Source organism: Xiphophorus hellerii, chromosome 4 (genome assembly GCF_003331165.1).
Source record: "Xiphophorus hellerii strain 12219 chromosome 4, Xiphophorus_hellerii-4.1, whole genome shotgun sequence".
Taxonomy (NCBI): Eukaryota; Metazoa; Chordata; class Actinopteri; order Cyprinodontiformes; family Poeciliidae; genus Xiphophorus; species Xiphophorus hellerii.
In genome coordinates, this window is record NC_045675.1 from 26,884,730 (window position 1) to 26,908,628 (window position 23,899).

General features: G+C 39.2%; 1 protein-coding gene across 2 annotated transcripts in view; it reads left to right on the forward strand.

Moving 5' to 3' along the window:
• The window catches only part of cd276 (CD276 molecule), a 91,979-nt gene that overhangs the window by 35,435 nt on the left and 32,645 nt on the right, over positions 1 to 23,899 (forward strand). The gene's annotated exons all lie outside the window — the stretch shown is intronic.

Consider the following 23,899-nt stretch of genomic DNA (forward strand, 5'->3'; position numbering starts at 1 on the left):
AACATGATCTAATTACTTCAGTTCAGAATAAAAAATTATATACTCCTGCCAATATATCATAACATTGCTGGTTATAATTGTAACAGTCCTATTATTATAACATTCATTTAAATCTATTCTTAGCTTGATTCACAAATTTGAGCAACAAACTGACTAAATACCAATCATTTTAGTTTATGAATGCCTTTTACCTCGACTGTTCAATCATTTTTTCCATTCTGCTGACTCAAGTAACACCAAGCCGATATTAGCAGGCTAGTTAGTTGGGCTAGCTGCCCAGCTAACTATTTAGCTAAGGAACTAGTACCTGGCTTGTACTAGCAAGCTAGTAAGCCCAACTAATTAGCTAAGCTACTAATACCTTGCTGGCTAGGCCAACTAACTATCCTGCTACATTTAGCTGGTGCACCAGAAGCAGGTGCCACATATACAAAATCTATTAGTCCTTGACACAGACGGCTGCATGTCTTCACATCCTTCTCACTTTGCCTGTTTCCTGGTTGATTACTATGAATAAAGGCTAGTTTTGCCAAAAAGTCTTGGAAAAATACAAAAACCCCAACATTAACTTAACAGGAATGATGGGTGGCATCCCTTTCCATAGCAAAATTTTGTTTTTCTCATGACTGCAAATATTTCCAGACAGTGTAATTTGTGTTTCTTATAAGTGCTTTAGCCTTCTTTTAACCAGCTCGTCAGCAGTAAGCAGCAACTGGTCAGGGTGGGGCAGCGCTGCTTTACTCTTTGCCCCACACAGCCCCAAACAAACTCCTGTCAGTCCAGCACTTTCTCCGGTATCTCATGTTGTTGAAACATAACTTTAAATAAAGATTTTAGTTCATACGGGAAACTGGCCTATGCTTTGAAGTAAGTAAATGTATAGAAAATTGAATCAGGGGCACCTTGTGGCTCACTTGTGCAGTCCTCAACGGAGCTATTCTGAGTTTGATTCCCGGAGAAAGGCCATTTACCGCATGTCTTCCCTTTCTCTCACTTCCCCTTTTCCTTCCAGGTATGGATGATTGAATATATACCACTAGTAACACAAGACCCCCTTAAATGAAAATTAAGTCTCAAAAATGCTATTGCAACATTAGTGTATGTAATAATTAGGTTGCTAAGGTCTGCTTGGAATCCAATAATTGTTGACTAACATATTCTAAGTGTATTTTACATGTGTAACATTGTGTAGTGTTAATTCTGTGCTAAACAGAATCTCACACTGATGCACTTTTTTTTTTTTTACGTTTTAAAATTTTTACACACAACATATTTCCCAAAATGCCAAACGAAATATTTACCGGTATTATTCCAAGATTTTCTAATATCATACAACTCTATTGAAGTCTATAAATACCTTTAATAAACCAAGAGTTCAAGCACATGGCTATTTTTTTGGCACTCATTTCTTTTTTCTGTGAAAGTATATCAAACCTGCTTGTACAAGGAATGGATTGCACTAACTAGTTCAAACATGCACAGACTAAGCTACCTCATCAGCCTGTTTCCATTACAAATGCACGCAAAGCCTTTTCGATGTTCTGCTAATTCCAAAAAACCAAAATCTCGCAACTGTGCTGTTTTATTAAATGAGAAACACAATTTCCACTTGAAGAACATTACACATTAACTTATTAAAACTCTGTTTTCTTCTTTGTGTTTTCCAGTTCTTGAATTTTTGTGATGCGAAAAGTGTTTCCATTGCAGTTTTACTAGCACACTTTTCATCAAAAAATGTGTGTTTTCTTAAATTGACGTTTTCATTAAGCAGATTTATTTTTATAATTCCAATTTGCGGCGTTATATGGTCAATGGAAGCGCAGCTACTGTCATGGTATTTTATGTACCTCTTTAACTACTTCACTATTTGCAGCGAAAGCCAAGCAGCATGCATGCAATGAACTGCATGCCATGGTAACATGGCATTAACACCTTTTTGGAATATTAAAAAACCTATTGTGTTTAAGAGCTAAGTCAGAAATAGCGTTTATGGATTTTGCAGAAAGTATCAGCTTTTTTGTGGTTTTTTTTATGTGGTTTAATTTAAAAATAAACACCAGGAAGACAGGAAGTGGTGAGCTCATGTGTGCCTGAAATCAAACAAATCCAAAATTAAAGCTAACCCTAGACCTTTAAACATTGTTTTTGCAATATTTTTATAGCGCGTGTCAAACGCTCTTTATTCCTCTGGTCCAGCAAAGTTATTATACCGATTTAACACTCAAACCCAGTCGGACGCTCCCCGCCCCTTTGTGAGCTCCTACCAATGAGCCAGAATGTGCATATGCTGGTGAAGTCATCCCAGAGTTAATTACTTTATTTTTAGAATTTCACCTTTCAAGCCCCCTTTTTAATAGATATTTCCATAGAACACATACATTTTAAACAAGCCTTCACTCGATAAATCAAAGTTAAAAAATCTGCTTTAATTGCCGCAGAAACATTGACCTTTGTCTTGCAGATACATTTCAATGGTGTGTAATAATATATTTTTTTCTCTCTCCAGTATCAGAGGTTTTGTAACTTCTTATTATGTTGTCAGAGTTTAAGTCTGATGTGACTTTACCTTCTAAATAGCTGCTGTCATGTTATGAAAACCTTGTGTTTATGTGTTAAGCCAGCTGATTCTTCTCCAGGTAGTTTATTCAAAGCAGATGAAGACGTGGGAACATAGTAAGAAGAAGTAGATAAAGAGTAAATACCCTATCGATGGGTGACATTATGGGCTAAAACTGTGCGGACACTGTCCTGAGAAATGTGTGTCCACCCGTAGAGTGTCCGTACCTCAACAACTGTCTTTGGTTCTTCGGCCGACAAACTCTCCAACCTCAGTCAGACCTCAGTTCCACAAAGTCTTCTAATAACATTTTTAGCACACATTATTCTTTTCTCCTTGACACTGCAGATATTGGAGGAGAGTTTTAAACATTTATATGTCTTAAAAACATTGCTGTAGCAGCACAGTCTTGCCAAAGGGCCAAACAGAACAATGCTGAGCCACTGTTTGGCAGAGCTCTCCGCTGTTCTGTTTCTGCACTGAGATTTACACATTCAATATTTTACAAGCATATTTGTGCCTTCTATCAACTTAGAGGCTCTTCAGTTGCACAGCCTTAGATACAAAGTTTATTTATTTATTTATTTATTTTTTTCCCCTTCTCGTTACCGTGCCGGTCCATGTTCTCCCTGAACAAGAACTAATTTAAATGCAATTAACAGAGTCTTCAGAGAAACAGAAAGCAGCAATATAAATGGATCTGTTGTCAGTAGAGCAGCGAGCGGGCAACTTTCTCAACTAAGCACTGTATTAATTAGGGCCTGGTGAACAAATAGGTCTTCTTTCTCTTGCTGAATGCAGCCTCTGTCTTATCAGGAGGCCAGCTAGGAAAACAACCAAATAGCCAGACGAAGTAATGTGGAGCATCTAAAACAAACCCAAGCAGGCAGCAATGGCTGCATTGTAAGCACATTAATTCCCATCAGGATTAATAAGCGAGGGTACTTGTAGGAGTCACGGGTGTTAAAACGTTTTGAGTGGCTTTTCCTGAGCTTCCATCACAAGAAAGTTTTATCTTTGTATTATTTCCACAACAATGCCATTTATCACATTTCCAGTTTTTTTTCCCCCCCCCCCCCCGTGTAATTCTTGCCAGCAGCTCTGAGGGACTGCTGGGTTTGATTCAGTTGTGTTCAGTTTGTGGTCTGCAAGGCTCTTTTAGAGCAGAACAGTCAAAAAGATGAAGAGCTTCCTCTCTTTTAGGCCGGGATTTACTCTCTCTGATCATTCCACAACCATTTGTCCATCTCAACATCGAGTCTAAAAGCCTTTTGGCAATGTCTCCCTGTCAAAGTCATTTCCTTGGCACTGCTCAAAGTTGAGTTAAGATTAAGAATGTTTTTTGGACATTTAGGGACATATTTGCAAAGGAATTTGCATTTGTTTCAAACTGAGATCCAAGAGCAGATCTGCTGCAACAAAGACCTCTCTCTGCACTCAAAATTTACATGAGGCAATATGTGTTCATGCATTTTGGTCAAACTCTGGCTATTGTTATGTTTAAGCCAAATTAAATTGATTCAGATTCTTGAACAATCAGTCATATGTGACAAATATTGTGACATAAATATCCTCTGCTGGAAGCGGATGGCGGCCTGTTTTGCAACTTTGCAAAGAACTTGTCCGGGATCTCTTCTTGTGAGGTCTGCCTAATATTTTTAATTTGATTTCATCCCAGTTCAGTTTGTTTATGTGGCACCAATTCACAACAAATGTCGTCTCAAGGCAGACATTTACAAAGAATAAATGCTGAAATTTGGAATACAAATCTTATGATTGTGGAAAGACGTCAAACATGTTGAAGACAGGGAACTTAAATAACTTAAGTCAGAGGAAATGTTTTTATTGTTATGAATGTTATGAAATCTTGTTTTTTGTGTAGACTACATTCATCAATCTTGTGACTTGATGCATTTTACCATCAGACAAAGCTCTTTATCTCCAAATTAGTCGGTTAAAGACAGTTTCACCATGTAGGATAACTTTCTGATATAGAAATCCCTTTATGATGCATTTCTCCAGTCAGATGTTGCTCATAAAGTTTTCAAAAAGACATTGTCAAATTGGTACCTCTAGTTCTCATGTATATATGCATATATCACTCTTGTAATTAAAGTGATATATGCATATATAATGATATAATAAATCAAGCAATCAATCAAATTTTATTTGTGTAGCACATTTCAGCAGCAAGGCATTTCAAAGTGTTTTACATCATCAAAAACACAAAATCATGCAACATATAATCAACAATCAAAACATTACATTAAGTCAAATACCATCATTAAATTCGTAATTGATTGTGTTTCAAATAAACTCTAAACAGGTGGGTTTTAGGTCGAGATTTAAAGGAAGTCAGTGTTTCAGCCGTTTTACAGTTTTAAATATTCTTCCTCTATCTTTTTGATCTCTTTTGCATGGGTTGTGTTTTCGGCTGAGGAACTGCAACCGGAGGGTAATATAAAAAGTTGGACATTGCCCCCATCTGCTCGATCCGATGGGCGTGTTTGTGTTGGCTTGTATTTTGTGGATTCTGCACTGCGGATTCATCTGTACAAGTTCATCTAGGAGTATCTTCTTCTCATTTTGGGTCATCATCTCCTGAGCACAAGGTCTCAAAGAGAATCCATCTGCGGCATAGTCTCGAAGCAGTGAGGTCTCACCCTGCTCGGTTCCTCAAACCGCTCTGTGACATCTTTATGTCTGTTCCCGGACTAATGGGAAACTACCTCTCTTTGTCCTCCCTGGCTTGCCTTTTCAGGAAACTGTATTTATGATGCCAGTAAGCACACAAAAGCCTTCTTTTTGCCGCCGATCAGGCTCATTTTTTTGATCTGAACTCGCAGCAAGGACTATCACTAGGACCAGCAGGGTCCTGCAGCATGCATTTCACACGGCTACCTCTAAATCCTGTAAGAGAGATTGGTTTCAGTAGGTCTGGCATCAGTCTTGGCTTCACAATATGAAATCATATTAACTGCAGCTTCCTCCGGTTATGGTGAGGATAGCCTCAAACAAACCTCTAGGCACACCTTCAAAGTTTGGTTGTTTAATTATTCAGCCCATTCATTTGATGTTTAAACTACCCCAGATAGCACTATGAGTTATTGTCCTGTGAAGGATGTTTGCACACTCAGTAAATTGCTTTGTTCTGTGCATGCAAACAGTTCAGATTAGAGCTCGGTTCTACAAAGAGACCATTGCTCAATGCTTTAATGTGGTTTTAATTAAGAGGTGTTGAGACATTTACCTTATTTGCAGCATAGGTGACTCTTTTTTGTAATAGCTACAGAAACCAGTAATTGATTGCCAAGCGGGAAACGGAGGTCGGGAGTTGAGTATTGGTGTCTTCCTGGGCCGGAGGAGTTTTGAGGAGGTTTAGCGATTAGCTGGCTCTCCTCCTTTTACCTGACAACTTAATACATAAATACCTGCAGAGATATGACGTAAGAAACTCGCCCACCATAACAGCCCTTAGTTTTAAGCCCTGATGTCAAATATCACAGTAGCGACTCTGGTTAAGCTGAGCTGCGGTTGTGCTCCTCGTGATACCAGTTTGAATGCATCGCAGCCTGTTTTAATCTTCAGGAGGGATTAATATCTTCCCGCTGGTTTGGACTTTATAGCTGCGCCTGCCCTCCCGTTCTCCCCCCCGACATAGACACACACACCTCCAGAGTCTGACAAAGTAGTGCTCATTACAGACAAACTGCTCCACTTACCTTTAATAAAATAGTCACCTGTTTAATTTCATCACCAGCCTTTTGCATGAGTGTTGCAGCTGTAAGAGCAATTCCCCTTTCAATGGCAGACAGCTCAGTGACCCACACCACAAGAGTGTGTCATATCCATAATGCGTCTGTCTCGGCTCTTCCACCCACTTACTCCACCAGATGAGGAGCGACACTGGCTGTGGATGTGAGGTTGTTTGTCCGATTGTTGTGGTTAAATAGGGGTGCGGTCTTGTGAGTGTCTCAGACTTGCATTGTGTTGGGGGAATTGCTGTCCCTTTGTCTAAATGTAAGAAATCAACTTGCAGGCAACTCTAAACACCATGCTGTAAAACATCATGCTAAAAAGGAACAATAGGTGTTAAGTGATGATTTTTTTTTTTCACCTGCTTTTGTGCCCACCTACAGATATTGCATGTCAATTCTGGCAGACTGACGGCATGATTCGAGTCTTGGCTGCACATCAGAAGGCGCACAAAGTGTAGAAGGGGATTTTTTCATTCTTTTTTTACTGGCTCCATAAAAACACGGCAATGAGTCATTTTGCTTTTCACATCATTACGTCACTTTCACGGTCAATCAAACCTAATTTCAAAGACTGCTTAAAGAATCTTGTGACACCTTAACATACTATGCAAATGCAGCCGTCTCGTGTGGAAACACATGAAATAAACGAAAGACACATATTCTAGAACAGGAACTAACAATTAATAAAGCAAAAATAAATGTTAAAGATCACAATATTTCTGATGGAGTGCAGTAAAAACAATACAGGACAAGAATAAAAGAGTAAAAATCATTTCCAAGTTTCTACACCAATGAATAAGAAAAGAAAACGATACAAATAGACAATTACTAACTTGGAAGAATCAGCTGCCCTCGGGTCATTAGGAAGGGTTCAAAGGTCAGTGGTGTAATAAGAGAAGCCGTTTTAGCTCTTACTTTAGTTACAATAGATCCCAGGAAACCTGAGGGGTTTAGGAAAACTACAATAGTAAATAAAATCTTGGACCAACAATAATAACACAAAAGCTCTAAAACATCCTAAAATGAATCACAGCAATTATTGGAATAAATTCTACAGAATCGTATTAAATCTCTGTGTTGGAGTGAGCGAGCAAAGGAAAACTTTTGCAATATTATTGCCCTGAAATTTTGTGATGACTCAGTTTGTCTTGAGTCACGGCAACATAGAGCTGCAAATCAACACAGTTGTTAAAATGAACGCCATGTCCTCTGACAGACATGTGTCTCTATAAATCAAAATTAGTGGGACCTGAAATTGAACCCTGGGTTGCTCCTTAGTTTAATTTATAATATTCAAATGAACAAATGTGAACTTGACAGAGTTTTTTTCAGTACTTAAGTTTAAATGGGTCCCCACAAATCAAAAGATGAGCAAGTAGACCAAGCAGACAAAGTAACGATGACCAAATATAGCTTAAAAATAATCTATTGCCCGTTTTATTTTTTTATTTTTTATTTTTTACAGTAGTTCTCCAAATATCTGATGTTGTAGATAAGAAGCACTTTGTTAAAGTCGTGGCCACAGTAGAAGACTCACATTTACTTTGATTTTATTTAGAAAATGCTCACCAAGCGTCAACATTGCCTGTGGACTGGCTACACCTGAGATCATCCTACTGCACTTACTGAACAACCTTCAGGTTTTTTGCCTTGATCAAAGACAGCCAAACTCCACTTGAACTTAATCCGCCTTCTGATTTGTTTTATCATGTAAAAAAAAAAAAAGTCAAACTTTTTTTGAAGAAAATTTCTATTTGTTGTCATTTCTTCTTGTCTTTTCATGGTTTATGTAGAAAAGAAAGGCAGTGAAAGCAAACCATTTTAACAGATCTAGGTTTCATGAGCTCTCATTATTAGATAATACATAGAAGTGTCTTAATCTGTGCATAAACTAATATGTTTGTCATCTCCCTTCTTTTTCTTTTGAGAAAGTTGCAACCCATGTGGAACATTGGTGTTGGAACGTGTTGTCTTTGATTCCTTTCCCAGCCCGAGGCTGAGCGTCTTCTCAAGCTAAATAACTTAGCTACACACAAGTTGTAAGTCTGCGATTAGCTTTGTTCCACTAAGGGAGATTTACAGAGCCATTCTCAGTCTGTCCAAGGCATCATATTTTAAAAGTGCTTGAAGGAAACAAAGTATATTTAAGCAATAACCCACGAACAGCTGTATTTGACAGTGAGTTTTGGAACAGCTTCGAGGCATTGTTAGATTCATATGAAGGAACTGAAATGCAACGACTTCAAGGGTCTTTTTGCTTCTGTCAAATGAGTCCAATAAAAGCAATAATGTAAATGTTCCATAAATGTCCTATGGTAACTTAATCGCTTTGATAGATTGCGATACTGTCACTAAGAGGGAAAAAGGACTTCTGGTTAAAACAAGTATTTTATTTTTTTTACAAGAATGGAATTATTAGTCAATTAGAGGTATTTTACCAGATGCGTGAAACAGGAATGAAGCCCCTCTTTAATGATTAAACTCAAGGGAATTGTAGCAGATAGAAATCATTCTGGTAATCCTTACTGACCTAACTAAGAATAAAAGTTTAGTTTCATCTAACATTAGGCAGTAACAAAAAAGGTTAGTTGTACAATAACTAAATATCTAGTATTTATTTACAGAGGCAGTCGTATCAGAGACAATTTTTATATAAATGGCTCCTAAAATGTTGAATGTGGGAGTGGCTGACTAAGGGTGCATTCACACCAGTCCTGTTCAGTCCAGACTGTAGCGCAGGGCATTCTGGGTAAATACAAGCAAAACAAATGTGCTAGTCTATCTAACCGAACCAGCTGAAAATGTAACAAATGTTGCAATTTTGGTCTTCAATCAAACAGAGTCTATCGCGCCATCAGGTGTGATTACGTTTTGAGAAGCTAATGCTCAGGTGAGCTATAACTGTAGACCTCATGAATGTAAAACAGCTGCACATGGAGAGCAATTGGAAAAAAGTTTAAACCATTTCCAGTCTTTGGCATCATCATAAATGCTTGAAGTGCTGCCAAGAATTTGTGGGAATACATATAAATATATATATACTGTATATATATATGTACTGTATATACATTTACCAAAGAACATATTACAGACTTCTGCTTCTCTCTCACTGGTTTTCACACTGAACCGACAGACGGATCCTGCAGACAGGGCAGCGGTAGGAAAGTAGGCGTACTTGTTAACAAGTGGGTTAACAATAGACAGGTTACCCTGAGAGGCCTCTCTGCACTGCAGATATTTAAGCGCTAGAAGCAAGTTCCTGTCCAGGCAAGTGACTCAGATAGGCTAGCTGTGTTACATGCAACATAAGTCAGCTGTTGACACGATGCCCTGACAGAACCACGGTAATCTCTGGAGATTTCAACTACTCTTGAGTCCTCACTGTCACTGCTGTAGCGTATGCTTTCCAACAGCGTGTCAGGAAATGATGTCTTTATTTTGTTTTTGGTCAATAATTTATATTGCAATGCAACAACACGTCTCCCTATAGGAATCATTGAGGTGTGTTTCGGTAAAGTACAGCTCGTTTCTGTGTTGTTTTGTCATACCCCTGCTAGAGGACACGTATAGGGTTAACTGTGAGACTATTAGAACTGGATTCTATTATAGATAAATCCATGCTCACACCATGTAGTCGTCGGATACCTGGACAAACATTTATCTGCTCTTCGGGAGGCAGTGTCTCTTCAAAAGAGGAGCATGTGGACATTACTCTGCAAATATATTGAGCCACATCACATTTGTCTATGTATAAATATGTATGTATGTTTGTTCCATTAGAGTTTTGAATATACTTGACATAAGTAAGCAATATATTGAGCACGTTATTATGTTGGTTTTTTCCCCAGAATTTAAATGCTGTACTGACTCTTTGGGTCTTACATTGGCTTCATATTATTTCAGTTGTGTAGAATGATAACAAAGACAGAAGATAGTCAAAATAATTAACATTTTGCACTTATACAACCCAATCAATACCATTTGATTAGGTGATTATTTTGTATGGTATTGTAATCCATAGAGAAAGTCTAACTACACAGATCAAATTATTCATACTCTCAATTTATTAATGTGTTTATAAACACTTTGTGAATTCTTCTAAAATAAAATAAGTTGATCTCAAACTGGAGCTAAACTCAACTTTGGGAGCAAGATTCATCAACACCATAAGAGATGGTATTAAAAGACTGAAAGTGTGAACAGACTGAATAAGAAATTGTGCTTATGGATTGAGTGAAGCTTAGCCGTGACCTACTGAACTTCTGTGATTGTGATTTCAAAATGAACTTCAGGAAGATAAGACAATCGGATTGTGTTATTCAGGTGCTGACTTGACATTTTATCATTGCTTAAGCGCTGAGTTTTTACTGTGTTTTTGTTTGGAAACAAATCAAAACACCGTCGTTCCCCATGAACCCACATTTGTCTCCTTATAAAAGCGATTCTTTCCTGTGGCCCTGCAACAGAGCTCTGCTAGGTTAGCTCCAGGTTCTTGGGATCAGAGCAAGAGTTTGGGAGTTGGAAACACAAAGAATTGCTTCTAAGAAAACTCTGGCTCCAGTTAGAGGTTGGGTTTGGCTTCTTGGCAAAGGCTTGATAGAGAATCTGTGGGGGAACTAAAGATTAAGGTGATGGCAAGTAGGCCTTCCAGTCTCAGAGAGTTGGAGCTCATCTAAGATACATTGCTAACAATGACAGGGAAAACATGCAAGAAGCTGGTAAAAAAAATTCAAGAGGAATTTGACTAGTGTAATTGCAAGCATAACTGTTATTGCATATTGAGGACGGTAATAATAATTTTCAATGTGACATTGGTTTGAATTAAACAAAAACGATGTTTTTGTAATCTGATTCTACTTTTCCAAAAGTTGAATCTTGTTAAGATTTGTGAACTAACTAATTTTAGCAAAGTTCTCGATAAAATGAAAGTAATTTGACTAATCAAAATCTGCATGGGGTATGAACATTTTTGGTCCAAAGTGTAACTTAATCGTAATGTACCACAGATTCCTTATGAATGCGCTTAACATTGCTAGATTTGAACTTCATCCTGCTGGTTTTGGCTGGAATGATGGTCATTATAAACCATGCTGCTGGTGGTGAGCCTAACTGGTTCAACTGGCTGACGGTTGTGGCAGATGATGCAGCAGTTTTTGTCGACTTTAGTTGGTGTTCTCCTTTACAACCTAATGCAGCCATAATTTGCAGTGAAACATCAAAGCAAAAAAACTAACTGTACGCATCGTGTTAAATAGAGGCTGAATTATATGTGGCATTTTGGCTCTGGACTCAAAATTATTCATCTAAATGTATCTGACTGTGTTTTATTCTCATCTGAGCAACACAATAAACAGTGTGCAAGTTTGGTTGTGTTCATAAGATGAACGGCTAACAAGTCTGATTTGACCTGCAACAGAGTCTGAGCGTGGCCTAACTTGAGTGCTTTGAGGATATTCATCTGTCTCCCCTATATCCACCAAAGACTGCAGCTGAGGAAAATGAAAAATGCTGTTTTATAATGAGAGCCTTAGGCAAAGACATGTCTTTTTTAAAAAGCTGTCATTATATATTCTCCCAGTAATACCGCAGTAAGGGAAGCATACTAAGAACTTGGGCTCTTTGAAGAGGATCGTGTGGTTCTTTAATGTTATGTATGGGTAGACCTTGCGCTTTGTTTGTGATACAGGGTTTAGCTGACATCCTTGCTACTTTGTATTCAGAGATTTTATCATGCAAGCACTCCTCCTTTCAGCTACGTCCCCGTTTTTATCACAAACGACCATCAGTCCTCAAATACGTCATTTCAAAGTTAGAAATTTGTTTCAAACGTTTTACATAAATTTAGGGAAATTCGGGACAGAAAAATGGTCCAACAGCTGTTATGTTGCTGGGTAATTACAGCTTTGTAGCATAATTAAGAAAACCCCAGTTCAACTACTGGTTGATATTCCAGCCTAACTTTACATGGATGCTTCAATAAGTATTATTTTAAAGTTCAAATTCTGGACGATATTTCACACCCTTTTTGCACTACTCTGATGCAACGTCGGGGTTGTTTCAGCAATAAGGTGCACACATAACGGTGTCTGCAGAGTAGAAAAGACCATTTTAATACGCCCAGTGGAGTTGTGGCTCATTCACAATCTGAGTGACGTTTTAGTTGCTTAACTCTGAATAATTAAAAAAAGTCCATTTATAATATTTTATTACTGGAAATATAGTGTACAAGAGTGTTGTGTATACAGGCAAGGCAGGCTGGTCTTTATAGCACTATTTATACATGTTGTAATTCAAGGGACTTAATCAATAAAAAAAATAAAAGGAACAGCGGAAAAGAAATTTTCATTTAAGAAAAAAAAGTATATTGAAAAACGTAAAGTAAAATGTACTTATCATGTTGGGGGGGGGAGTAAAATGCATAGAAAAATAGCTGATAAGATGAGTTTTGTAGAAAAGCTGCAACAGATAAAAATTGTGTCCGTCTGAGCTTAAAGGAGTCATATTTCTGCACATCTCAGATTTCCACATCAAGGAAACAGAGGAAGGGAGAAAATAGACATAGTGCAGCTGATTTCATCATTGCAATATTTACCAATACTATCACCATCAGAGGACTTTCTGACATTGTGCAGCCATAGATATGATCTGATTTCCTGGTGTTGGTCAGAACTGGAGCTCCCCGATTCACTTTCCAGCACAATAATCGGACCCACTAGAATTAATATAATTTTAGTGGGTTTTGACAGGAAACACATTTCTCTAGCAACTATTTCAAAAATAATGGTAGCACCCTTATTGAGTCTAATTAAGTGCTTTTTGGGACCAAAAACAGTGATTTCTCTCTTTTTTTTTAAGAGCGGCGTCTCAGAGTGCTGACATGATCCTACTGAAAAACTTTTCTTTTTTTTTTATCTATACAGCCAAAGAGTTTTCACACATTTGTAAATGTGCAAATTTGGATGAGCACAACAATTAACTATCAGCACAAAACCACTATAGGATCATGCTTTATCACAGTTAACCATCTCTTCTAAAATGGTTGTATGATGCTTCTGTAAGAGGAACTAAATGGGTCTCGGCTGTTGCTTCAATCCTTTTATACCTTATTGTCTTTGACACTTCAGTGTCGGATCCTCTAATTGGCAGCATCAACCAGCCAGATAGGCTGTTTTGGCTCAGAAAGCTGTCACTAATTGTCTCCTCCACGTCGTCCGCAGCACCCTTAACGGGCATCTCTTATTTTCAAGCTAATGAAAATTTTATACAACACTACATTGTAAAGAGATTATTACACCAATGTCTGACCTGCCTCGCAAATCTGGCTCGGTAAAAGAAATTGAGCAACCCAAAAGAAGAAGAAGAAGAAGAAGAAGAAGAAAAAAAAGATCAATAGTCCACTCTGCCTCCAACATCTTAATGCCACTCTCGGCGGAGAAGGATGTGCAAAAGTGATGGACTCTCTGTCAGTTACTTGACATCAGAAGAGTTTTTAATTGAGGCCCCAGCGGGGCAGAATGTGACGAGAGGGAGGCTGGGAGACAGTTAGCTTGGCTGGTGTTTGATGAGGTGGGCGGGGTGTTTTCAAGAGTATAAAGTCATCCACCGACAGCTCAGTACGAAATTTATTCAGAAGTGTATTTTCCAAACTGATGGTAACGGCATATGTCACGTTGTATTTTTCTCATTTCATTTGCTTGCGCGTGTTAAGAGGCGAAACAAACTCTGCTGCAAGACTAATTGTATAATTACCTAAAGTTATAATCGCTTATGATCTGCCGTTGCAGTTTACAACAAATGTAGAGGAGAGATAGCTCACCAAAAAGCTTATCACACTGTGCAGCTGACACTGTATGGGTGTGCATGCGTGTCATTTGCTGCTTTTTCACATGTGTAGTGCACATGTGGAATTTCTTTTTTGGGTTAAATGCTTGAAAGTCTTTTTCAAGTACCACAAATCAATATTTTCATTTATCTTTTATTTATTTTGCCATGCTGCCTTCGACAGCTGACTTGTCCTATCATTTGGACGGGTCTGCCTGCTTTCTGCTGCTTGTGGCACATTTTCAAATATTCTTTTCACTTCCTGACAGGTTTCCTCATGGCTTGTTTCTCTCAATTGAGCTGTCTGACTCAATTTCTTCACTTGGCCCTTTTTTTTTTTTAGCATGCAAATACGTGTTTGTTTTAGAAGGAAACCGAGCCTTGTGCTTATTGGGTAACTCCCAGGGAGTTGATGCTCATGGTGCACTTTTACGTGACATTTAAAATCCATTCTGTATCAAAACAAATGGTGTTTTCATATCCAGATCAGGGCCTGCATCTGAACCAGTGTGACGTTTATTTTGGTTCTTCTGCCCACTTCCACCGCAGGCTAATGTTTACATACTCCACAGCAGAGCTATTACACATTTTCACAACCCTTTCCCTGTAATGCACTCTCTGTCCTGTTAACACAAACAGCCCTGCAGTTGTCTTGGAGCGTTATGTTCAGATAATTATCTAGTCTTATTTGGTATGTGCTTCACTTCAGCTGTTGAGAAAATTGACCTCAGCCATGAATCTGACACATCTGTCTTATCTTCACATTATTTGTACCTGTCTCTCAGCTGCTGGCGCAATTTCAGTTAGACGTATCGGTCATTCTTTTAGTGTTTGTATTTACTTAAGTAATAGAGATCTCCAGCATAGGTCGAAAAATCTCTCGACAGAACAACTACCCATTCCAAATCTGACCTTTACAGAAAAGCAACAAGTGTATTTTTTTTTTTTTACCCTAAAGTGGTCTTAGTGCGATACTCACGAGGAGCATGGAAAATTTCAAGGTCGTACAGGGCTAGGGGGATTTGTCCCGTCAGACCGTCAATTTCCATAACCACACACACACACACACACACACGCACCCACCCATACTCGTAAAAGCACACACAGGGTCAGTGTGCGGGTCAGTATGCGGTTAATTAAAGGTTTTAAACAAGCAATGTAGGAGAAACAGCAAACATGTAGAAGAAGGCGAAAGAAACATGACATAATTTTTCTTTACCACCATCAAATTTATAGCAATTTCTATTGATTGTGATTCAAAGCAATACAACTGTTTTTTTTAGTTGTAGGCCAGAGGTCGCGTTTACCAAATATTTATTTGACCGGCTATTTTTTTAAACGACAGGAAAATATGGAGCCCGTCTGTCATTTTGACGGGTTATAATAAGCACCCTGACTGGTGCCCATGCACAGACTTTATATACTTTACGCAAAGAGTTCATTGTAGAGGCAACTAAAATCAATCAATAAAAAAAATCCTTTCTGAATATCGTCTCATGGACACTGAAAGAAATGCGTCTTTCTGACTGGGAGCTGACAGCGTGTTGAAGAGTTATGAACCGAACGGTTTGGAGCGTCCGGTTAGGAAGCGCATTGCAAACCTTTGGTTGAAATGGCGCGTATAATTCTAGTTCAGAGTGCAACATTGTGTTAATCCATCTATAGTCTAAACTAGGGGTGTCTAACTCCAGAACTGGAGGGCCAGTGTCCTGCAACTTTTAGATGTGCCTCTGCTGCACCTCACCTGAATAGAATAATTAGGTCATTAGCAAGGCTGGGAGAACTGATCTACACAAGGAGGAGGTAATTAAGCCATTTCATTCCAGTGCTTTGTACCTGTGGCACATCTAAAATCTGCAGGACAGCGGCCCTCGAGGACTGGAGTTTGACACCTGTGGTCTAAACAGAGGAGCCGGCAGTTTATCTTGAGGAAATAAATAATGGTGCAGAAGTTATTTAGACCGTAACATGTGCAGTGCGCTGCAGCTGCACAACCAATGCGCGCTCCGCCTTGCGAAGAATTAAACTTAACTCATCCTGCAGTTTTAACAAATGGAGTCTTTTTGGTTCACATTACCCTCCCGCACCCAGAAGGAGAGCGGCGCTCAGGACAAGCGTGGCAGACGTAACATCTGTCCGTTTCGGAGAAGCGTTCAATTGATCGGTTTGGATCAGGCAGATCCAACTGACTGATGAACCAGCGCAGATTTCTCTGCAGATGCGACCAGGAGGAATTTGTGAGGCTGTGCGTTCAGGACCCAGCGGGTGAAGTGTTGGTAATTAAAGTGGAGTCTTTAATTTAATTTACTATAAGTTATTGGAGCCACAGTGTTTTTTGTCACTACAGACAAAAAAGTCAGATGCATTTATCTGCTTTATGTGTGATGGGATCTGCTTTCGGTTAAACTAGGTGAATATTAACTAAACCGCATAAAACTGCGGCTAAGTATAGCCTAGGTTAATATGATTAGAATTTGACGGGTAAAAATAGAACATGACCGATTTTTTTTAATACTGTTGGTCAAAATGACAGAGAACAAAAAAGTCTATTTTCGACCTCTGACCCTGGCGTACCTTTCACACCATGTTACTGTCCGACAAAACTTCTTAAGTTTGTTTAAAGACACCAGTTACCTTCATTTGTATGTTTTTGAAATGTGGGAGGGACACGCCTGACCTTCAACGGTCAAACTCCACACAACCTGAAAAGCTGCCAGGCAACAGTACTCACTTCTCCACCTCTTAATTTCCCGCCGCCACATTGTTTTGTTTTGTGTGCACACACTGCAGTCCTCTAATTCACGTCTGGGCGAACTTGCCAATCGGACCTCAAGTTCGTTCGATCTTCAGGTCTCCATTTAGGCATCTTTCAGTGCCACGGCACCCTTGAATAGCAGAAAGTATTCACCTGTTGATCAGCCAGATTAAAGCCTGTCTCTCTTTACTGCTGCGGCAGCCTTCCCACATCAACTCATCATTCTAAATCTATGACCCTGCACTTAAAAAGCGCACTGCTTTTGGAGTGCGAGCCAGACTTCTTGCAGAGAAAGATCAGCTAAATGAGCCTCAGAAACAGCCTCTAAGTTTAGAGTCACACCAAAAATTACTTTCTTCATTGAGACACATTCCAGCATCCAGGCAGTCAGTCCCCTTGCTAAGTGCCATGCGTAAACACAGTTCTACTTTTGTTTTCATCTGCTGGGGTCACTCGGTCATTCACCCCCTTATCCTGTCCCTTCAACCTTCATGGAATCACTAACTCATCCTCCTTACTCCCTCGTGTACCCTCCATCACTTGCCCCACCACCAGCAGATGGCTTTTATAGTTCTCCCGCTGAGAAAAAAGAGGGCTGTTAGGAACTTTATTCCTATAAATGCAGAGCCATTACTCTGTTTTAATGTGCAAGTCGGCACATCACACACTCTTGTTTGCCTCAAGCCCAAAGCTTCAAGGGAAGGGCAATAATGTCAAACAAATTGTGTAAGTAAATGGGCGGTGGGTTGTCCTAGAGATGAGCACATTACCTCTCCGCATGCCAATAAGACACCGAGGTAGCATTTCGCTGAAAAGCTATTTACTGAAATGCAAAAAAAGAGTGAAGGCTCAAACAAAGATGCTGACAGGACGGAAACCTGTCGTCATTAATCTTAGTTTGCCAAGTTTCCCCCCGTACAAGTCACTTCCTTGTCCTCGCCGCACAAGGAGAGGTGTTCCAGACATTACGTGAACAGCTGGTGTGCGTGGCCACAAGGTTTCCACACTGTGCCTGAGTGGGGAGGATTCCAGGGTTTTGATGGACTCTTCTGAGGTTGATAATGCAAGTTCATGACTAAAACTGAAGCTATTCAATGTCTGTTGACACTAAGGTTATTTTTTCTAGACCTTCTGAATGTTTGTGACCATATTTCATGCTACTATTACACAGAAATATCTGAGAAATTGCCATGTGACTGATGACAGTTTACAGCACTAGTCTTCCAGGAAGCATGAGCCCTTTAATAGGGTAATGGCCTTGTTCAACTTCTGGGCTAGCCCCTGGTAGAGCTTGCTTTTCTGTGATCAGCTTATCTCCATTTTGGATCCACCTTTTATTTTCCTCAACTTTAAAACAGAGAAAGGGTAAGATCAGGTTGTTCATCCTGGCAGTGAAAGAAAAACCTAATTGACTCTTCTTTCCTCCTTCCTCATCTTTTCAGCTTGTCTGCAATGAGCCCTGAGGCCTTTCTCAGCCTGAAGCCATCCTTCTGTCAAGGGACATTATTCTCCTTTGGTCCCAGCTTAAGAGGCGAGGTTTCTTGTAGGCAGGTAAAACTGGGGTGACAGAGAGAAAACAGCTTTGATCTCTCCCGTCTTCACATCGCCGAACCAAGATGACAGGCAAGGGAGTCTTAGAAACACTTTATTCCACCAAAGGTGCTGCAGAGAAAACACTCAGGCTTGTAAAAATGCCTGCAAACCTTGGCTCTTACATTCACTGAAGCCCAAACAATACCTAAGCTGGTCCCTTCTCTGTCCCCTGTAGTGTCTTCCAGAGACTAAGGAAGCTTCATATTGGGCTTTGTGTCCTGTGTTAGAGGCTCCATATGGAAGTGGCGTTTTATCATTCTCATGCTTGGCCCCCCCAGTAAATATCTTTTTTTTCTTACCATCTCAGTCTTTTGTGGGCTCCTATAGAACACAAAAACTACCCTGCCTTGTATAAGACATCATCGTCAAGGACATGCTCCAGGTGGTTAATGCAGCACATAAAGGAGGCTCCAAATATTGACCTGCAATAATAACCCATTAAATCTTTTTGCTATTTTTAAAATAAAATTGACAGTGCTCGATAAGAAGTGTCAAGGGATGGACACGACGCATCATATTTTATGTCGGGCGGAGCAGAAAAATAAAAATAACACAGCCACACCATTACGTATGTTTGGAAACTGCTGCCTCCTCTCTGTTGCAGACACAGTTCTTGTAAAACTAAAGTGCACTGTAAAACCTCAGAGCCTTTGAAATCCAAGGAATCTGGATTGCTTCGATGAGCATTAAACGCCCAGTCTTCTGTTTTTGTTTCCCAAGGAAAGCTGAACTTCATCTCTAGGTTCTCCAGCTTGTATCTCTTCCTTTTAGTCACACGAATGTAAAAATCTAAGCAGAATATTGTGATGGGGTGAAGAACATGATATATTCTTTGATTAGACACACAGTTATGACCAGCTGCATAATAACGTTTTGGTCCTGTAAGTCAGTGTGGAAGACATGTGGGAAATCCCCAAAGGACCTAGTTTATGTTAATCCAACACATCTAGGCCTGACACAATACGTTGTCCCAGAAGTTATTGTGACAAATGACAAGTATTGTTGTTTTGAGACCATTTTCAAGTAATATAATGGGAAAGGCATTAATGGTAATATGGCAAAAACACAAGTATTGTTGTTTTGAGACAATTTTCATGTAATATAATGGGAAAAGCATTAATGGTAATATGGCAAAAACAGATTCTCAAGGATCAATAAACTTTAAATTCGAATGAAAATTTAACACTGAATCTGGAAGACATTTAAATATCCAAAATAAATAAACAAAACAACAGAGATAACAAATGAAAAAGAAAATGACGAAGTGTCTGTAATCAAATTTGCCGTTCAAAAAAAAAAAAAAAAAGGCTAGTTGAGACCAAAGCAAAAAGCTGAAGACTTTTTATCATCCAGTTTTGGTAGAAAAATAGAGAAAAGAGAAAAATCATAAATCATGCAAAAGGAAATTATTGAGTTAATTTTATTTTCTCATGCGATTAATTGATGTATTGCTTATTGCGACAGGCCTAAACAAAAGCCTTAGGGAAAACTAAATCTCTGAATGGAGAGCTGTGGTTCAACAGAAGTAAAGATAGTACGACTAACTGGGGGTACTGGACTGTGAGGTCCAAATGTCTCACTGACATGGATGTGGAGCGGTACGTTCAGGCATTGACGCATTAACTTACAGGACTCAATGTTCACTTGGTGTTTAATATATCGCACGCGCTAATCAATACAACGATGAAGGGTTAATCAGTGTTACTCGCTTCACCTGTCAGTCATAATGTTATGCCTGATTGGTGTGTAACGTAATTAATATCAGTGCGGCTCCTACTGGTTCAACATTTTGTCAAATTTGTGTATTTTGTACAGACACAGTGAGAACTTGCACACAGCCACCTACCGTTGACATGCATGTGGACGTGTGATGTTAGCAAAAACCTTCAGGAGTGCGCTGCTGCACAAGCTACACCGTCACGACGCAGTTAATGCTCTGTGTTTTTCTTTCTCTTTAATTTGCAGTTTCTTTTTCAGGCAGTGCTATGACATCTTCGAGCTTCTTCTCTCCTCTCTCGCTGACAGAGTAATTTCCCCTCAGTCACACAAATATCTGTTGCAGTTGTTGTACTTGTTAGATGGTTTAACAACAAATCAGAGCAAAGAAATATGCTTTGCCTGATCTTTCTGCCCACTTGTCTTGGACCGTAGCTAATATTGACTGTATTTTATTTGATCCGTCCCGTCTGCTTTGGTAGCAGATATAAGAATAGGGGACACTTTTTTGGGACTGTTTTATTTCCACTGTATATACAGTAGATCTCTGGTATCTGCAGAGGTTCAGAACCACATCTGTCTGTAAAGAGCAAAAATTTGTGGATACCTGAAACCTCCTCAAAAAAATGCTTATAACTACCTAAAGCAGTACAAACAGGAAATATACCTAAATATGGATTTATACTCACAGTGGAAACAGTCTTCGCGCTGCCAAATAAGTTAACATCTACAGTCTTCATTATCTCCATTTTTAGGTTCAGGTAATCAGCGCTAAAGAAAATGGATGGTGCTCTTAGATCTGCTTGAGACGCCAGCCAATGCTGTGTCAAGTAGCATTTCCTCTTGAATATTTCTGAAAATATCCACAAGTAGTCACATTTTTTAGTGAATAATGAAAAATCCACAAATATGTGAGTCCACAGTTGGTGGATATTGTGAGTTTTGGTTATGCTTTTTGTTGTCCATTACATATGGACCCTTTGGAACGCTTTGCCTGTTGGCATGTTGCCCATGTGGTTCATACGGTACATCTGGACTAAAACTAACCACATGTCCTGTCACTGAACACAAGTTTTATGACAGAATACACAATGCTTCAATTCACATCAAAAACTACAGACAAGTGTAGAAATGTGTCAATTGCGACATTATGCCCAGTCATCACCGTATCGTTTAAATCTTTTCATTAGGTGCCTCCAGACGATGCTGTATATACCAATGAATGAAAAAAGTGAAGTTATTTCTGTTTGGAGCGGCTCTTTAAGTCTGAAGTCTCTGGATAATGTCACGTTAGAGCCCAAAGGACTCCATTCTTCTCCTGGCATAGAGGGAATAGGAAAAAGAGAGGGGGGGAAAGGATAGGTAAACAGAGCCATTAGAGACAAATCTATTTCTGAAGAAAACAAAATCACATCATCAAACAAGAGAGAAAGAAAAATATGACCCTGCAGCCCTTCGGGCCTAGGCATTGCAATGATAGCGGACTATGGCATTTGTCTTTATCAGTCTGCCTTGAGGGAGGGAGAGGGTGGTGGGAAGGTGTGAGAGAGAAGAACAGAGAATGAGAGAGACCGTGAAAACAAAAAGCTCTGCACCTTCTTTACTCATCACAACGACGCAGACACATCTGTTACATTTTCGACTTCGAGTGACATGAACAGCGTGGGTATGACTATTGCTCTTTCATACATGTTTTGTGGCTTCGCTGCTTGTGGGGCTTTCAGATGGTCATTCTTTAAATATAGCATAGTGAAGCACTCACTGGACAGAGAGCCACAGCCTCATCAGTCATGGCTCGCCTCGGGAGTCTTGCACAGTTTCATCAAAATGACAGGATTGACTTTCCAGATTTTCTCTTTTCTCTCTGACATTTGGTTGTTTATCCTGCTTTGCAAGACCAGCACCACGAAACACTTCATTGGATCATGTACGCACCTTAGAAGAACTCTGCCTCAGCTAACACAGGCCAGAAAGACCTTAAAATATATAAAGCTGTGTATATATTATTTTTTCCACCGGTGAGCTAATAATTCTTAAGCTGTCATTATTCTGTCTCTGTAAATAGTCCTGTTTACGGACATACTGACTAAACATTTTAGTATGTCAGACTAAAATATTTTAGTCTGACATACTGTTAGACGATTTTGCCTCCCTTTGGTCTCCAAATTGCTAAAAGTTGATTTGTTTTACTTTTTTAATTCATGCGACCTCTGTGCTTACTTTTTCTTTTAGAGTTAATTTCTATCATTTGCTCCTTTTACATTGAAATACATCTGCCTCTGGATACATGGGGAACATTGTATCCCATTTTTAAAAAATTGAAGAAACATGAAACATTCCAAATTAATCTTTTCTCCTCCCCTCTTCTCTGTTATCTTAAAAAGCTTTCATCAAATAATCAGAGTGCTTCTTTGTCACGTTTTTGTGGTATCCCACAAGAATAACAGAACTTTTAATGGAATATTAATAACTGCTATTTTATTTTACCCCTTTAGCACCAGCAAGCAAGAAACAGATATACCTAATAAACTGGGTACAAATTATAAACAATGACATACATTTTCACAGTGAATATCCTGTTCTTAAGGAGTAATAATAACAACTATGTTCTCCCGTTGCAAAGCTAACAGTTGCAGTTTTGCAAGTATGTATGAAACCCACCACAGTCGCACAAGTTGAAAATTTGATCCAATGTTGGCATTTGAGGGAAAGTTAAAAGGAATTAATACGGTGAATTTCATTGCCTTCCACTCAATAGGTTCCGAGAAAAGTCAGGGGCAATCCACCGACTCCCCAAAGTCATTAGGATTCATAGCAGGGAATCAGAAATGTCAGGGCAGTCCATCTAATAGTTTCTGAAAAGAAGACCAAAGGGCTGAACAAATGATATTGCCATCCCCAAAAGGTATTTGCACCTTTCCTTTTTATTTCGCATCAGGTGCATTTACGTCATAACAAAATGCACTGTGGAGATTTATTATTATTATTATTATTATTATTATTATTATTGTGCATGTTGCAATGCAGTCTGTCCCAAATCAGAGCTGATTCCATGGTCTGGCAAATGCCTCATCATTATGTCTCTCCAATGTCATTCATTTTTTAGATTTTTTTTCCCCTTCTGCCTGGAGCGGAGTAACTCAGAGAGACTGTATGCATCGCATCCCGACCCACAGCTATTTAGTGGCTCTGCTGTTTTCTGCCTTTCTTCTCCCTCTGTTCGGTTTGAATACCCCTGGGAAATTTGGCTGTGTCTGAAATCTTTTTAGTCTTGCTGACCGGGTTTTATTTCCCCTCACCAGTTTGCAGTTTGCCAGGGCGCTCCGACTAACTTGGACAGCTAATTGTCTGCAAAGGGGATGTTAGCATAACTCCGTGTTGCTGAGTGTTATCTTAATGTTGTATGGTTGAAAACACACGTGTGTGAAGATGTTTTGCTTTGTTTTGGTTTTTTTTAGTCTTTTTGTTAGTAATTCGAGGTGCCTCCTTGAAATAATCTACCACACGTAAACGAGCTAGACAACATTTTAGTCAACCTATTTGGAGGGGTGGGGGAAGAGAATGCAATTACAAGCACCTTTGCTTTTTCACAAAATGCCCAGGTTGTGCTTTCCACAACTGCCATGGGGATATTAAGAAACGGGAGGATATTAAAGCAGCAACATCAGAACTTACATCTGACATCTGAGCAATGTGTAG